Source organism: Lolium perenne, chromosome 1, assembly GCF_019359855.2.
Source record: "Lolium perenne isolate Kyuss_39 chromosome 1, Kyuss_2.0, whole genome shotgun sequence".
In the NCBI taxonomy this organism is placed as follows: domain Eukaryota; kingdom Viridiplantae; phylum Streptophyta; class Magnoliopsida; order Poales; family Poaceae; genus Lolium; species Lolium perenne.
Genome location: NC_067244.2, coordinates 124,794,830 through 124,807,454, shown reverse-complemented (window position 1 = coordinate 124,807,454; position 12,625 = coordinate 124,794,830).

Sequence of the window (12,625 nt, the reverse complement as noted above, 5' to 3'; positions counted from 1 at the left end):
ATAACACGTATAATTTCCGGAGTGACATGCCATCATAACCTTGATCATACTATTTGTAAAGCATATGTAGTGAATGCAGCGATCAAAACAATGTATATGACATGAGTAAACAAGTGAATCATAAAGCAAAGACTTTTCATGAATAGCACTTCAAGACAAGCATCAATAAGTCTTGCATAAGAGTTAACTCATAAAGCAATAATTCAAAGTAAAGGTATTGAAGCAACACAAAAGAAGATTAAGTTTCAGCGGTTGCTTTCAACTTGTAACATGTATATCTCATGGATATTGTCAACATAGAGTAATATAATAAGTGCAATAAGCAAGTATGTAGGAATCAATGCATAGTTCACACAAGTGTTTGCTTCTTGAGGTGGAGAGAAATAGGTGAACTGACTCAACATTGAAAGTAAAAGAATGGTCCTCCATAGAGGAAAAGCATCGATTGCTATATTTGTGCTAGAGCTTTGATTTTGAAAACATGAAACAATTTTTTCAACGGTAGTAATAAAGCATATGCATCATGTAAATTATATCTTATAAGTTGCAAGCCTCATGCATAGTGTACTAATAGTGCCCGCACCTTGTCCTAATTAGCTTGGACTACCGGATCATCACAATGCACTGTTTTAACCAAGTGTCACAAAGGGGTACCTCTATGCCGCCTGTACAAAGGTCTAAGGAGAAAGCTCGCATTGGATTTCTCGCTATTGATTATTCTTCAACTTAGACATCCATACCGGGACAACATAGACAACAGATAATGGACTCCTCTTTTATGCATAAGCATGTAACAACAATTAATAATTTTCTCATTTGAGATTGAGGATATATGTCCAAAACTGAAACTTCCACCATTGATCATGGCTTTAGTTAGCGGCCCAATGTTCTTCTCTAACAATATGCATGCTTAACCATAAGGTGGTAGATCTCTCTTACTTCAGACAAGACAGACATGCATAGCAACTCACATGAAATTCAACAATGAATAGTTGATGGCGTCCCCAGTGAACATGGTTATCGCACAACAAGCAACTTAATAAGAGATAAAGTGCATAATTACATATTCAATACCACAATAGTTTTTAAGCTATTTGTCCCATGAGCTATATATTGCAAAGGTGAATGATGGAATTTTAAAGGTAGCACTCAAGCAATTTACTTTGGAATGGCGGAGAAATACCATGTAGTAGGTAGGTATGGTGGACACAAATGGCATAGTGTTGTTTGGCTCAAGTATTTTGGATGCATGAGAAGTAATCCCTCTCGATACAAGGTTTAGGCTAGCAAGGCTTATTTGAAACAAACACAAGGATGAACCGGTGCAGCAAAACTCACATAAAAGACATATTGAAAACATTATAAGACTCTACACCGTCTTCCTTGTTGTTTAAACTCAATACTAGAAATTATCTAGACCTTAGAGAAACCAAATATGCAAACCAAATTTTAGCATGCTCTATGTATTTCTTCATTAATGGGTGCAAAGCATATGATGCAAGAGCTTAATCATGAGCACAACAATTGCCAAGTATCACATTACCCAAGACATTAATAGCAATTACTACATGTATCATTTTCCAATTCCAACCATATAACAATTTAACGAAGAAGAAACTTCGCCATGAATACTATGAGTAGAAACCAAGGACATACTTGTCCATATGCTACAGCGGAGCGTGTCTCTCTCCCATAAAGTGAATGCTAGGATCCATTTTATTCAAACAAAACAAAAAGCAAAAACAAACCGACGCTCCAAGAAAAAGCACATAAGATCTGATGGAATAAAAATATAGTTTCAGGGGAGGAACCTGATAATGTTGTCGATGAAGAAGGGGATGCCTTGGGCATCCCCAAGCTTAGACGCTTGAGTCTTCTTAATATATGCAGGGGTGAACCACTGGGGCATCCCCAAGCTTAGAGCTTTCACTCTCCTTGATCATGTTGCATCATACTCCTCTCTTGATCCTTGAAAACTTCCTCCACACCAAACTCGAAACAACTCATTAGAGGGTTAGTGCACAATATAAATTAACATATTCAGAGGTGACACAATCATTCTTAACACTTCTGGACATTGCATAATGCTACTGGACATTAGTGGATCAAAGAAATTCATCCAACATAGCAAAAGAGGCAATGCGAAATAAAAGGCAGAATCTGTCAAAACAGAACAGTTCGTATTGACGAATTTTAAAATGGCACCAGACTTGCTCAAATGAAAATGCTCAAATTGAATGAAAGTTGCGTACATATCTGAGGATCATGCACGTAAATTGGCTTAATTTTCTGAGCTACCTACAGGGAGGTAGACTCAGATTCGTGACAGCAAAGAAATCTGGAACTGCGCAGTAATCCAAATCTAGTACTTACTTTACTATCAAAGACTTTACTTGGCACAACAAAACACAAAACTAAGATAAGGAGAGGTTGCTACAGTAGTAAACAACTTCCAAGACACAAATATAAAACAAAGTACTGTAGCAAAATAACACATGGGTTATCTCCCAAGAAGTTCTTTTCTTTATAGCCATTAAGATGGGCTCAGCAGTTTTAATGATGCACTCGCAAGAAATAGTATTTGAAGCAAAAGAGAGCATCAAGAGGCAAATTCAAAACACATTTAAGTCTAACATGCTTCCTATGAAAAGGAATCTTGTAAATAAACAAGTTCATGAAGAGCAAAGTAACAAGCATAGGAAGATAAAACAAGTGTAGCTTCAAAAATTTCAGCACATAGAGAGGTATTTTAGTAACATGAAAATTTCTACAACCATATTTTCCTCTCTCATAATAACTTTCAGTAGCAACATGAGCAAACTCAACAATATAACTATCACATAAAGCATTCTTATCATGAGTCTCATGCATAAAATTATTACTCTCCACATAAGCATAATCAATTTTATTAGATGTAGTGGGAGCAAATTCAACAAAGTAGCTATCATTATTATTCTCATCAAGTGTTGGAGGCATAGTATAATCACAACAAAATTTACTCTCCATAGTAGGTGGCACCAAAAGACCACTATCATTATAATCATCATATATGGGAGGCAAAGTATCATCAAAGAAAATTTTCTCCTCAATGCTTGGTGGACTAAAAAGATCATGCTCATCAAAACCAGCTTCCCCAAGCTTAGAATTTTCCATATCATTAGCAACAATGGTATTCAAAGTGTTCATACTAACATGTTCCATGGGTTTTTTAATTTTCGGATCAAACCATCCATGTCTTACATCAGGAAATAGAGTAAAAAGCTCATTGTTGTCCATTATGCCTTACTAGTGTAAACAAGAAACAAAAAGATGCAATTGCAGGATCTAAAGGAAATAGCTTTGAGTACTTACGGCGCCGGAAATAGCTTAGTAGCCGAGGTCCGGAGTGTGAGTACCTTTTACCTTTCCTCCCGGCAACGGCGCCTTAAAAATAGCTTGATGTCTACGTTCCCCCTCCTTTCCTCAGAGATGTGTTGGGCCTCCAAGAGCAGAGGTTTGTAGAATAGCAGCAAGTTTTCCCTTAAGTGGATCACCCAAGGTTTATCGAACTCAGGGAGGAAGAGGTCAAAGATATCCCTCTCATGCAACCCTGCAACCACAAAGCAAGAAGTCTCTTGTGTCCCCAACACACCTAATAGGTGCACTAGTTCGGCGAAGAGATAGTGAAATACAGGTGGTATGAATATATATGAGCAAGAGCAACGGTGCCGTAAAATAGCTTGCTGGCGTGTAGTTGATGGTGGTAGTATTGCAGCAGTAGTAACACAAGAAACAAAGAAACAAGCAGTAGTAACGCAGCAGTATTTAGGAACAAGGCCTAGGGATTAGACTTTCACTAGTGGACACTCTCAACATTGATCACATAACAGAATAGATAAATGCATACTCTACACTTTTGTTGGATGATGAACGCATTGCGTAGGATTACACGAACCCTCAATGCCGGAGTTAACAAGCTCCACAATTTGTTCATATTTAAGTAACCTTATAGTGTAAGATAGATCAAAAGACTAAACCAAGTACTAACATAGCATGCACACTTTGTCACCTTCATGCATATGTAGGAGGAATAGATCACATCAATATTATCATAGCAATAGTTAACTTCGCAATCTACAAGAGATCATGATCATAGCATAAACCAAGTACTAACACGGTGCACACACTGTCACCTTTACACACGTGTAGGAGGAATAGAACTACTTTAATAACTTTGCTAGAGTAGCACATAGATAAATTGTGATACAAACTCATATGAATCTCAATCATGTAAAGCAGCTCATGAGATTATTGTATTGAGGTACATGGGAGAGATGAACCACATAGCTACCGGTACAGCCCCGAGCCTCGATGGAGAACTACTCCCTCCTCATGGGAGCAGCAGCGGTGATGAAGATGGCGGTGGAGATGGCAGCGGTGTCGATGGAGAAGCCTTCCGGGGGCACTTCCCCGCTCCGGCGGCGTGCTGGAACAGAGACTCCTGTCCCCCAGATCTTGGCCTCGCGATGGTGGCGGCTCTGGAAGGTTTCTGTGGTTTTCGTCGAACGTATCAGGGTTTTCGATCCAGGGGCTTTATATAGGCGAAGAGGCGGCGCAGGAGGGTCGAAGGGGCGACGACACCATAGGGCGGCACGGCCAGGGCCTGGGCCGCGCCGGCCTATGGTCTGGGGGCCCAGTGCCCCCCCTCTGGTCCTTCCCGGGTGTTCTGGATGCTTCCGGTGAAAATAGGAACTTGGGCGTTGATTTCGTCCGATTCCGAGAATATTTCGTTACTAGGATTTCTGAAACCAAAAACAGCAGAAAACAGGAACTGGCACTTCGGCATCTTGTTAATAGGTTAGTTCCAGAAAATGCACGAATATGACATAAAGTGTGCATAAAACATGTAGATAACATCAATAATGTGGCATGGAACATAAGAAATTATCGATACGTCGGAGACGTATCAATGAGCTGCTTCTCGGTGGCGATGACCAGCGTCTGGGCCATCTTGGAGCTCTGCGTGGCGCAATCCATGGAGCGGCGATAGTCGCCGGCTACGGTGATGACCCCTTTAGGGCCAGGCAGCTTCATCTTCAGGTACCCATAGTGGGGCACCGCCATGAACTTGGTCAGGGCCGGCCTGCCCAGGAGCGCGTGGTAGGGACTCACGAGGTCCACCACCTCGAACTCGATCTTCTCGATGCGGAAGTGATCCGGCTTCCCGAACATCACCTCCAGCGTGATCCGGCCAATCGGCTGGCAGCAGTGGCCTGGCACGATGCCATGGAAGACGGTGGGGGTGGGACGCAGCTCGGCTTCTTGGATGCCTAGCTTGCGGGCGGTGTCGCGGTAGAGGATGTTGATGCTGCTGCCGCCGTCGATGAGGACGCGCGAAAAGCGCACGCTGCGCCGGGTCGTGCCAATGGTGGGGTCAAGGACCATGGCGTAGCTGTCCGGCTTCGGCAGGACAGCCGGTGTGTCGCGGCGATCAAAAGTGATGGCCTGCTCTGACCAGTTTAGGTACTGGGGGACCGGCGGTATGACCGCGTTGACCTCGAGGGAGCGGCTCTGCTGGCTCGTCTTGTCCTCGGGCTCGGAGGTGAAGATGATGTAGGTAGCATCTTCGGCCAGATATCGGCCATGGTGCACTTGGTTAGCCTCGTGGTGCTCGAGGTTGGCGTTCTCCGCGCCGGCCGCGCCGCCCGGCCCGCCGGCTGGAGGGGGCGGGGGTGGAGGCGGGAGAGGTTCACCGCTTGTCAGCCGCTTCATGAAGTGGCAGTCGCGGGTGGTGTGGTTGGAGGGGTTCTTGCCACTGTGGTACTTGCACGGCGAGTCGAGCATCTGCTCGAAGGTGTACTTCGGCTTCCACTGCCGGTTTTGCTTCTGGCGGCGGCTGCCGCCTGCCGCGTTGTCTGCCACGGCGGCCACGTGGGCGGAGCCGTACCGGCGGTCCGGCTGGTCACTGTGACGCTTGCCGCGGTAGTTGTCCCGCCGGCTGCCATGGGAGGCGCCGTCTGCCGGCTTGTGCTCAGCCGACTTGTGGTGGTCCCGCCTAGAGGGAGCCGGCGCTGGTTCAGCCGTCGCCTTGCCGGCTTCTTCAGCCAGCGCGTACTTGTCGGCAATGGCCATGAGGGCGGCCATGGACTTGGGCTCGCTGCGGCGCAGCTTGTGCCACAGCATGGTGTTGGGCCGGCAGCCACCCATGAAGAAGCTGATGGCCTGGATCTCGTGCACGCCCTCGCAGGAGTTGCGCATCTCGCACCAGCGCGTCAGGTACGCGCGATCCGTCTCGTCCGGGCCCTGCTTGCACATCTCGAGCTGCTGGGGGCGACCCGGCCGGCGATAGGTGCCGGTGAAGTTGCTGATGAAGGCCTCCTCGAAATCAAGCCAGCCGTTGATGCTGCCGGCTGGCAGGTTGTTGAGCCAGGTGCGGGCGGAGCCGACCAGCATCAGGGGGGAGTAGCGCACCGCCCAGCGCTTGTTGCCTCTGGAGATGCCGACTGCGGTGGAGTAGTCCTGCAGCCAGTCCTCCGGCTTGGCGGTGCCGTCGTACTTGGGCGTGTCGCGGGGGAGCTGGAAGCCGTCGAGCATGGGCTCGTTGGCGATGCGGGGCCCGAAGCACTTGGGGCAAGCCGGCGCCTCTTCTTCCGCGATGTGGGACTCGACCAGCCGATCGAGGCGGTCTCTGGCGTCGACGGGCTCGATGCGGGGGCCCAGCCGGGAACGTGCCGGCTGGCGGGTGCCGGTTCGCTCTGGGGCCGGCCTGTGCTGGCGCCTTGGCGCCGCCTGCTCGGAGTCATGCTCCTGGTTCCGGCTTGGTGGTGGCCGGCTGCGGCCGCTGTGGCCGCCATCCAGCCGGCTTGTCCGGCTTGAACCTGCGCGGGTGTCGCGGGAGTCTCTGTGCCGGCTTGGCGCGGGCGAGGCGGATTCGGCCGTGTCCCTGTGGGGGTCCTTGCTGTTGCCTGCAGCAGCGCGGACGGGAGGAGCTTTCGAAGCACCATACCTGGGGTCCTTGGTCTGCTCAGCTGCAGCTCGGCACAGGTCAGCTACGCGCTGCATCTGGCCGCGCAGCTCTTCTCCTTCGAGGAGGGCTAGCTCCTTTGCAGCGGCTTCGGCTGCGAGGATGTTCTTGTCGGGGGTGTTGTAGACGGGCAGCTCCGTGGACGGAGCCGGCGCTTCCGCGCCGTCGCGCTCGATCTCGGCGCCTAGGCCGCCTCCGCGCTTGCAGATCATGCCGGCTCGGCTGGGGTTGTTGCCGCCTGGCGTGAAGCCATGGGCGTGCTCGTACTCGCGCTGGGTGATGGCCAGCTGGCGCTTGGCTGCAGCTAGCTCGTCGGCCTGCTGGAGGAGGAGCTGGCGATGTGCTTCCAGGTCCGCCTCGACGGTGGCGGCGTCGCCGCCTGCGGTGAGCTGAGAGCTCAACTTCGTCCGGACTTCGTCCAGCCGGGATGGAGGTGGGGGCGCCTTTGGGCCCGAGCCGGAGGCGTTGGGGTCGACGTTGCGCTCCAGGTTGGGGCCGCGGGTGCGCGGGTTCTTGGTGGGGAGCTCCTCGCCAGCCATCATGACTTGCACGACGGCGGGGCTAGCGGGAGCGCTGCTGCCGGCTCGCGGAGGAGGGCTTGCGCAGCGCAGCACCTGCCGCGGGTAGCGCGGAGGTGCGACGGTGGCGACGTAGACGTCGTGGCCGCCGAAGGAGATGACGCTGCCGCCGGCTGGGAAGGGCCGGTCGGCGAAGCAGCCATCGTTGTCGCTGACGCAGTCGAGGGAGCCGAATCTCCAGATCAAGCCTGAAGCGACTCGCTCGCCGGTGGTGATGGTGAGGCCCGTCCGGATGAAGACACCGGCCGAGGATGCTGAAGGCCCCACGGTGGGCGCCAAATGTCGTGGTATCGTCACGGCATATGCCATAGGGTGGCTAACGAAGGAGGTTCCTAGGAGATCTCACGGCGGTATCCGGATGCGGGTATGGAGACGAGCGACACGGCGCCGTACCCAGGTTCGAGGCCCTCCGATGGAGGTAACACCTCTACTCCTGCTAGGGATGTATATGATGATCACACAATACAAGGTTGCTCCTTGAGCTGTGTCCGGCTGCTCCTGGGAGGCTAAGGAAGACAAGAGTCTCTCTCTCAGGGCAGCGCTAAGGGTGGAAGTGAGGTGAGAATGATCGATCCCCTGCACGAGAGGGGGTAGTGCGGCTTATATAGGCACCGGCACTTTACATATAAGACCCTATAGTCTACTGGCCGGCTTGGCCGGCTCCGGCTTCCGCTCCTTCCCGAGGCACTGACGTCAGGAGCCGTTGAGGCCTCATGGCCTGTCCCATCCGGCTGCCGAAGTCAGCGGTATGGAGTGGAAGCGTCCCTGTCGCCATCAGCCACTGTAGCCAGTACGGATTGACGTTGGCCATGATGGCATGTCCGGCGCGTGGCACTATTGCTCCACAGTGCCCCGCGCTTTACGGAAGATGAAGTCAGCGTGGACTTTGGGAACCCGGATCACCAACCCGGTTCCTTCTAGTGCAAGACTCGCCAGCCTCGAGTCGGTCTGAGGTACAAACCCCCAGTCGGATATGGCTTGTAGAAGCCGGACCAGCTACAGCATTGGCGGCCGTAGCCAGGCCGACTAGGACCTAGAGCCAGCCGGCTTCCGGACCAGCCGGCCACGGCGCCAGCCGGCTGCTCCTCAGTCGGCCTTTGCCGCGAGCCGGCCAACGTTCAGCCGGCTGCTCCGCGTCCATTGCCCTACCCGGGGTCTTCCCCCCGACACTCGTCGCCCCACTTCGTATCTCCCCCGGTGTTCTGGAAGCTTCATGGAAAAATAAGATCCTGGGCGTTGATTTCGTCCAATTCCGAGAATATTTCCTTACTAGGATTTCTGAAACCAAAAACAGCAGAAAACAGCTCTTCGGCATCTTGTTAATAGGTTAGTGCCGGAAAATGCATAAATATGACATAAAGTATGTATAAAACATGTAGGTATTGTCATAAAACAAGCATGGAACATAAGAAATTATCGATACGTTGGAGACGTATCAAGCATTCATATGAGGTACTAACACACCACAATTTCATACAGACATCCAAATCAAATCTTAATTCATGGAACAAGTATTCTGTGAAATATAGCCTAAAAGACCCACACGGTGCACACACTGCACCTTTACACACGTGGGACAAGGAGTCTCCGGAGATCACATAAGTAAAATCCACTTGAATAGCATAACGACATCTAGATACAAAGCTCATGGTCACATAAAGATCACACCATGGGAGAGAGAGATAAACTACATAGCTACCGGTAGAGCCCTCAGCCCCGGAGGAGAACTACTCACTCCTCATCGTGGGAGTCAGCAATGGCGATGGAGATGGCGGTGGAGTCGATGGAGATGGCTCTGGGGGCAATTCCCCGTCCCGGCAGGGTGCCGGAACAGAGACTTCTGTCCCCCGAATCTTTTCTGCGATGGCGGTAGAGCTACGTAACTTTTCATGGGCGGAGGCTTGTATATTTAGGGTTTTTTTGCATCGGGAGCTTTATATAGGTGGTGATACGTCTCCGACGTATCGATAATTTCTTATGTTCCATGCCACATTATTGATGATATCTACATGTTTTATGCATACTTTATGTCATATTTATGCGTTTTCCGGAACTAACCTATTGACGAGATGCCGAAGGGCCAGTTCCTGTTTTCTGCTGTTTTTGGTTTCAGAAATCCTAGTAAGGAAATATTCTCGGAATCGGACGAAATCAACGCCCAGCATCTTAGGATTGCACGAAGCTTCCAGAACACCCGAGAGTCGCCAGAGGGGGGCCACAGGGCCACCAGATGACACCCTGGCGCGACCAAGGGGGGGCCCGTGCCCCCCTGTTGTGTCGTCGCCTCGTTGACCTTCTGACGCCGCCTCTTCGCCTATATAAAGGTCCCTGACCTAAACCTTCGATACGGAAAAGCCACGGTACGAGAAACCATCCAGAGCCGCCGCCATCGCGAAGCCAAGATCTGGGGGACAGGAGTCTCTGTTCCGGCACGCCGCTGGGACGGGGAAGTGCCCCCGGAAGGCTTCTCCATCGACACCACTGCCATCTCCACCACCATCTTCATCAACGATGCTGTCTCCCATGAGGAGGGAGTAGTTCTCCATCGAGGCTAAGGGCTGTACCGGTAGCTATGTGGTTAATCTCTCTCCTATGTACTTCAATACAATGATCTCATGAGCTGCCTTACATGGTTGAGATTCATATGAGTTTTGTATCACAATTAATCTATGTGCTACTCTAGTGATGTTATTAAAGTAGTCTATTCCTCATGCACGGTGTAATGGTGACAGTGTGTGCATCGTGTAGTACTTGGCGTAGGTTATGATTGTAATCTCTTGTAGATTATGAAGTTAATTATTGCTATGATAGTATTGATGTGATCTATGCCTCCTTCATAGTGTGATGGTGACAGTGTGCATGCTATGTTAGTACTTGGTTTAGTTGTGTTGATCTGTCGTGCACTCTAAGGTTATTTAAATATGAACATCGAATATTGTGGAGCTTGTTAACTCCGGCATTGAGGGTTCGTGTAATCCTACACAGTTAGTGGTGTTCATCATCCAACAAGAGAGTGTAGAGTCTAGCATCTATTTATCTATTCTGTTATGTGATCAATGTTGAGAGTGTCCACTAGTGAAAGTATAATCCCTAGGCCTTGTTCCTAAATACTGCTATCGCTGCTTGTTTACTGTTCTACTGCATCTGTACTTCCTGCCATATTACCACCATCAACCACACGCCAGTCCTGGACAGCAAAGCACTTTTCTGGCACTTTTGCTACTGCTCATACTTATTCATACCACCTGTATTTCACTATCTCTTCGCCGAACTAGTGCACCTATTAGGTGTGTTGGGGACACAAGAGACTTCTTGCTTTGTGGTTGCAGGGTTGCTTGAGAGGGATATCTTTGACCTCTTCCTCCCTGAGATCGATAAACCTTGGGTGATCCACTTAAGGGAAACTTGTTGCTGTTCTACAAACCTCTGCTCTTGGAGGCCCAACACTGTCTACAAGAATAGAAGCACCCGTAGACATCAAGCACTTTTCTGGCGCCGTTCCCGGGGAGGAAAGGTAAAAGGCACTCATACTCCGGTTCCAGGTAACTAAGTACTTTTCTGGCGCCATTTTGTGTGTGCTCGAAGCTATTTCCTTTAGATCATGCAATTGCATCTTTTTGTTTCTTGTTTACACTAGTTAGGCATAATGGAAAACAACAAAAATATGAGAGATCTTTATGAACTTTATCTTGAATTAGGACATGATGTGTTTGAAGAGAGAATTAAAAAACCCATGGAACTTTATATGCATGCTAATGGGAATGTTATTAATATGAATGCTTTGAACACTATTGTTGCTAATGCTATGGAAAATTCTAAGCTTGGGGAGGTCGGTTTTGATGAAAATGATCTTTTTAGTCCCCCAAGCATTGAGGAGGAAATTTACTTTGATGATACTTTGCCTCCTATTTATGATGATTATAATGATAGTAGTCTTTTGGTGCCACCTACTATGGAGAGTACATTTTATGATGATTATACTATGCCTCCTACACTTGATGAGAATAATAATGATAGCTACTTTGTTGAATTTGATCCCACTACAACTAATAAAATTGATTATGCTATTGTGGAGAGTAATAATTTTATGTATGAGACTCATGATAAGAATGATTTATGTGATAGTTATATTGTTGAGTTTGCTCATGATGCTACTGAAAATCTTTATGAGAGAGGAAAATATGGTTGTAGAAATTTTCATGTTACTAAAACACCTCTCTATGTGCTGAAATTTTTGAAGCTACACTTGTTCTATCTTCCTATGCTTGTTACTTTGCTCTTCATGAACTTGTTTATTTACAAGATTCCTTTTCATAGGAAGCATGTTAGGCTTAAATGTGTTTTGAATTTGCTTCTTGATGCTCTCTTTTGCTTCAAATACTATTTCTTGCAAGTGCATCATTAAAACTGCTGAGCCCATCTTAATGGCTATAAAGAAAGAACTTCTTGGGAGATAACCCATGTGTTTTTTTGCTACAGTAATTTTGTTTTATATTTGTGTCTTGGAAGTTGTTACTACTGTAGCAACCTCTCCTTATCTTAGTTTTGCTGCATTGTTGTGCCAAGTAAAGTCGTTGATAGTAAGGTTCATACTAGATTTGGATTACTGCGCAGAAACAGATTTCTTTGCTGTCACGAATCTGGGCCAAATTCTCTGTAGGTAACTCAGAAAATTATGCCAATTTACGTGAGTGATCCTCAGATATGTACACAACTTTCATTCAATTTGAGCATTTTCATTTGAGCAAGTCTGGTGCCTCTTTAAAATTCGTATTTACGGACTGTTCTGTTTTGACAGATTCTGCCTTTTATTTCGCATTGCCTCTTTTGCTATGTTGAATGGATTTCTTTGTTCCATTAACTTTCAGAAGCTTTAGGCAATGTCCAGAAGTGTTAAGAATGATTGTGTCACCTCTGAACATGTGAGTTTTTGATTATGCACTAACCCTCTAATGAGTTTGTTTCGAGTTTGGCGTGGAGGAAGTTTTCAAGGGTCAAGAGAGGAGGATGATACAATGTGATCAAGAAGAGTGAAAGCTCTAAA